We start from the raw sequence: 6,000 nt of genomic DNA, 5'->3' as shown, positions 1-6,000 counted from the left end.
TTTTTGGAGTTTGTGTTCCTGAGTGTGATGGAGTTGGACTCAGATATGACCTTTCTAAACATGCCTCTTCTGTTACTTTTACTGGACCTGTGGTTGGCACTGGGTTTGGTGTATACTAAGGAGACCTGAATCTCTGGACTGTCCATATGACAGCCAGGCCCTGTATCAGCAGATTTGCAACTCATACCCTCTGGTTTATTGGACTTAGTCTGGCCAGCTAACAGGGAGGTGAGGAAGGTCAACCACCACAACAGGGAGCCAAGAGTGCCTACAACTGCAAGCAGGAGATTTGCATCCATCATCCATGTGGAATCTAAGCCCCTCTTGATATAGAGGGGAAGCGGACATAACCATCCCAGGGTCCTCAAGCTGGAGGAATAGAGTATGGGTTAGAGCGGACTTACTGATATTCTGCTATGGAACTATTGTGATTAGTAATGGAAAAAATTGTAACATTGATGTGGAGAAAGTGGCCATGGTAGCTGCTGAGGGTAGGGAGAGGGAAGAAGCGATATGATGTAGGGGCATTTTCAGGACTTGAAGTCATCCTGGGTGGTACTGCAGGGACAGTTGCTGGATATTGTATGTCCTGCCATGGCCCACTGAGTGGACTGGGGGAGAGTGTAAACTGTAATATAAACCACTATCCATGTGGTGCAGCAGTGCTCCAAAATGTATTCACCAAATGCAATGAATGTGCCACGATAATGAAAGAGGTTGTTGATAGGGGAGGAGTGGGTTGAGGGGGGTGGGGGATATCTGGGGACCTCATTTTTTGAAAGTAACATTCAGAAAAATTAAAGGAAAAAAACACTATCACTCATTTATCTCCTTATTCATTGGTACATGCATTAATTATTCATTATGTTTTACTTTGTGCCAAACACAGAAATAAGTATTAGAATGAGTAAAACATTGTCCCTGCCCTCAGTGAGCTCTTAGAATACTGAACGGCAGGCTTACAAATGAGAACAAAACCAAGCAAAACAAAACTTCTAATAGAGGCTTGCTTTGCTTTTTAAGATACAGATAGATGTTGTCTCTAGATTGCCTGGGAAGAGCTGATGGAGAAGAGATGCTGTTCTTGGATGCTGTTCTGTTAGAAAATGGCAGGATAATTGAATATTTATAAAATTAAATATAGAGAAAGCGCTAGGGACCCCTAGGGAGAAGGGGACCCCTACTTCCTCTTTTAGCTCCCTCTTGAGTTTTTCTTGTTATCTTTTGAAATATGAGATCCCCACCAAGCCACCTGACTCAGATAGCCAATCAAGCCCATGTATTGTTCAACTCAATACAAAATAAGATGGATGAACCCTTGTCCAATCAATAGGAGCCAAGCTAACTACCTTTTTCTCTCTACAAAACTCATTTGCCATCCCTTGAATCCCAAAATCATTTCCATTCATGACAGTGATCTGGCTTCTGCTGCTGCAGCAAAACTTTGACATCCTGAATAAAATGCTACTGTCTGCAAACTTGACTCCAATTTGACATTCAACAATCTTTAATGGATAACATAGAGTCAAACATGGAAAGAAGAAAAGTTGAAAGTAATGGACTTCTAAAGCAGGATTAGCATTTGAAAAAAAACTGAAGATTGGGGACCAGATATGGCTTGGGGGCAGTGGAACACAAGTCATATCTACAGAGAAACAAGCAGTAAGTGTGGAACGGTAGGCAGAGAGGTGCTCATGAAGGCCCATACGTGCCATTAATATAATTATTGTAGACTTTTTAGACTGTTTGCTCATTTACATTTTAAAAGTTATATCCAAATAACATCACATTTTGTGACAGAAGTAGCTTTCTTATCACAAAATGGGACAATTGGGCTATTTTCAGCTCTGATTCAAAATGGGCAAATTCTGTAACATCTCTGTAATTTAACTAATTTGATAGTTAGCTTTTAAATTAGTTTGTGTTATCAAGTCTAATATCTTAACTGTATTCATTAAAATAATAAAATGTAAAAATATTAACGGTTTCAAGATACATTATCAAAGCATTCCAGATGGATGAAAAAGTTTTATTTGATTCAAATAGGAAAATGCTAATAAAAGCAATTGAATTTCCAGGAGTCAAATCATTAATAAAACACTACAAGCAAGTTAGAATCAAATATATTGTTTTAATGGGGCTGGTTATCTTTAGATTTATAGCTACTCCCAAATGATAGCAATATTTACAACATGTTTCAATTATAACTGTAAAAATACTATGAATTATTACCAATATTTTTGGAGATTTTCCTATAGCAGACCCAGCAGCAAGTACTTTATACTTTTTATCTCATCTAATTATCCTGTTAATCAGGTACTTTTATCTTCATTTTAAAGGAGATATAGCTGAGACTTAAATTCTGAATAAATTTCCCAAATTAATTTAGCCAACAATTTTTAGAGTAATGATTCAAACTAAGGTCTTTCTGCTTTCAAAGCCTAAAATGAGGCAAGACTTGGAATCAGTTCACTTTTCCTTTATCTATGACAACCTGTTTCATGTTTTGTAAGACAGAGCAATCTGCTAAATTGGGGGGAAATAACAAGCTACTATCAAATTCTGTTAATAGGAAATAAGTTCTTCTCCCTTAACAAATCCATTTTTACTCTGATGTATGAAAATTAATCAGGTTTGTCATGGTATGCCTAACTATGGGCTGTTTTTAATGGTTATGAAACTATCAGGATACAGAGTTTGACTTAATAACCTGGTATGAACTACATTCCCAAGGCTGATTTTTATGGTGCATGCATTAGAATTTCCATATATTAGTTTCCAGTTGGCTGACTACTCATTCCTGAAAAGGAGATAAAAAATTCTTAAGGTTAATTTTTTCCCCCAGGAACAATATGGCCTTTGGTCACAGGATGTTAGTATAATGGAAACATCCATGGTGATTTGCATATATGAAGTTAACATTTTGTAAACACTTTTCATTTAAAGCAATTTTATTAGCAATTAAAGACTTCTTTTTAGTGGAGAAGATGAATCAATTGCCTATTCTGACATGTTATTTTAGAATCAAGGTAGCCCTTCCCTATTACTGAACATAAAAAAAATAAGAACGCTGTTCTCCAACATGACTAATTTTTTTGTAGATGTTTAAGCAAAGGTGGTTTAAGATTTAAACCCATAAAAACCATATAAATGGCACTGAGAATATGAAGATGGTATGTATATATCTGGAAGGAAAAAAAGAAAAACTATGCCTCACTTACTGATATTATGCCTCAGAAACCAGGCTGTGGATACATGCTTTTTTCTAGCCACAGAGATAAATAACATTTTATTTGAAGAAATCAGGTAGAAAACTTAGCAACTATTTCTCTGCGCTGCAGAAATTAGGATCCCCCAAACATGAATTTTTCTGTTACCTTTTGCCTGTTTTTAAATTTGTTGTCTTATTTTTCTAGGGTTGCTAAGACATATACCACATGATGGGTTGGCTTGACCAAGAATTTGTTGGCTCATGGTTTTGAAGGCTAGAAGAGCAAAATCAAGGTATCAGCAGGGCATCTTTCTCACCGAAGTCTGTAGATTCTGGAATTGGCTTTCCTCTATCCCCAGAGCTCCTAGGCTTGCATCTGCCTCTGTCACATGGCGATGCCCTTGATGTCTTCCTCGGGCTCTTTCTGAAGTCTGGCTTTCCTTTATGAGGCCTCCAGTCATAAGAAATAAAGGCCCACCTAATTCAGTTTAACACACCTAAATAGGATCATAGAAAAACCTATTCAAAAGTGAGTTCATCCCTTAATTGATGGGTCTATTTACAAACTCACAGGAATGTGGATTAAGATTAAGAACATGTCTTTTTTTCAGGGTAGATGATTCAACCTACCACAGTCATCGTAATGCCATCATATTCTTGTACTCAGGTTGCTTTTTGTGTATGAAGACTCTAGATATATAGCTTACTGTATATTTGTTACAGATGCTGAGGGCAGGGAGAGGGAAGAAGAGATGTGATGTGGGGACATTTTCGGGACTGGGTGTTGTCCTCAATGGTACAGATGCCGGACATTATACATCCTGCCATAACCCACTGAATGGACTGGGGGAGAGTATAAACTACAGTGTAAACTATCATCCATGTGGTACAGCAGTGCTCCAAAATGTATTCACCAAATGAAGTGAATGTGCCATAATGATGACAGAGGTTGTTGATGTGGGAGGGGTGGGGTATCTGGGAAACTCTTATATTTTTTAATGTAACATTTGTTGTGATCTATGTATCTTTAAAAAGACAAGACAAATAAATAAATAAAATGAAAATAAAGAAGTAAAAAAGACAAGACAAATAAATAAATAAAATGAAAATAAAGAAGTGACTTACTTTGTCCAAATTCTTTTAATACTTACCCAATATGTGTTGGTGGTTACACACACTTTAGATATGATAGGACTGTGGGCAGCACTGGATTTCAGAAAATGATCAGAGAGTGGAAAAAGAAGAAGAGGCATAAATTAGGGCAGTAGCACACAAAAGATCAGAATTTACTGGATTTCCTTTCTTCCCCATCCATTCCACATCATGGTATGTCATTCCAGAGCAGCTCTGCAAGTACCCTCAGCTCTCTTGCCATGCATTCACAACATACAGCCAATGACCATGCCAGCAATTGTCCTAATTTATTCCACAATGCTGGTCACTGCTAAAGGAATTCACACAACTATTTGGATATATTTCTCTTCAGATTCACGGCATTAAACTTTAGCAGCCAACAAAACAATTTGCATCATTGTATCTTTACATATTTCTCCTTAATTCTTCAGTTCCTTCTTGTGGTATCTTCAAACATCAAGTAGCCCTATGGCAGGTGAGAAAAGAACTGCTGCTCTGCTCATCATCATAAAGCAAAATAAACAAGAAAAAAAAAAAAACAGCCAGTGTCAAGAAGCACTGTCACTCTTTTCCAACCTATAGCTTCCACCGCCACCACCCCCCCACACAGAGATCATGGAGTTTCCCAAAAATGTATATAACCTCCCAAATTTTCATCCAGGAAGTGCAGAGGTAGAAGCAGTAACCTTAGTAGTGCTAGTGGCATATGAGTAAACTCGGCTCATATCTAACACTATTTTCCCATACAAGTTCGAAATGCATTTCAATCCATGCCCCTAAGTGAATTGACCCCTAAAATCACAAATGTAAGAAATGAATTCTGAACGCTATTAATGAATTCTGAACACCCTCCAGGAGGAATACTTGCCTGATATGTGGTAGAGCAATGAGATAGGTCCATGGGCAATAAAGCATAGATCCACTATCATCTAGGGGATCAACTTGGATTGCAGAATATATATTGCTATTGAAGGACCTGAAAGTTCTGGGCCATGGGGCAGAAATGGAGAGAAATGGGGAAAAAAATCACACACATGAAGCCAATGTTAAAAGGTGTTGATATTAATGTAATGGAGAGGGCCTGGTGAGATTTCTCTTACTGCTGGATCTTAAGAACAGGTGATTCTTGTGAGAGCCTATGACTTCACCCTGCCAGGAAAAGAGGGATAATTTTTACCCATTTGAAAGTAACTGACTTAATTACTCCCTTTTATTTTATATTCTGAATCGTGAAGAAGACTCAGCTGTATTAGGCTTTAATTTATGTTGCTGTCTTCTCTGATATAAAGAGAGACTGAGGTATAGCCAGGGACTTAGTCCTTAATCAGCTTCCTACAGTGGCTGCAGGACTCATGGAGAAAATTCAATTCCATACTGTTTCTTACTATAGCTCTTTCTGCCATCCCCTGTGCAGACTCTCTAGCCATGGTAAATTCTGATGGACTATCAGAGCTCCAAGACAGTTTTTGTCCTTTTAGCCTAAGACCTATATTTATTAATACAACAAATATTTATTGAGTACTTATGTTTTACCAGGCACTGCTTATGCACAGGCTTACTAATATAAATTATATGTGTATAATCCCTGCCTTCATTAAGATAACAGATCAGGGCAGAAAACCAGTTAATAAGAAAGATGAATTGGCTAACTTCTC

This window comes from Dasypus novemcinctus, chromosome 23, assembly GCF_030445035.2.
Source record: "Dasypus novemcinctus isolate mDasNov1 chromosome 23, mDasNov1.1.hap2, whole genome shotgun sequence".
NCBI lineage: Eukaryota > Metazoa > Chordata > Mammalia > Cingulata > Dasypodidae > Dasypus > Dasypus novemcinctus.
This window is presented reverse-complemented; position numbering follows the sequence as displayed.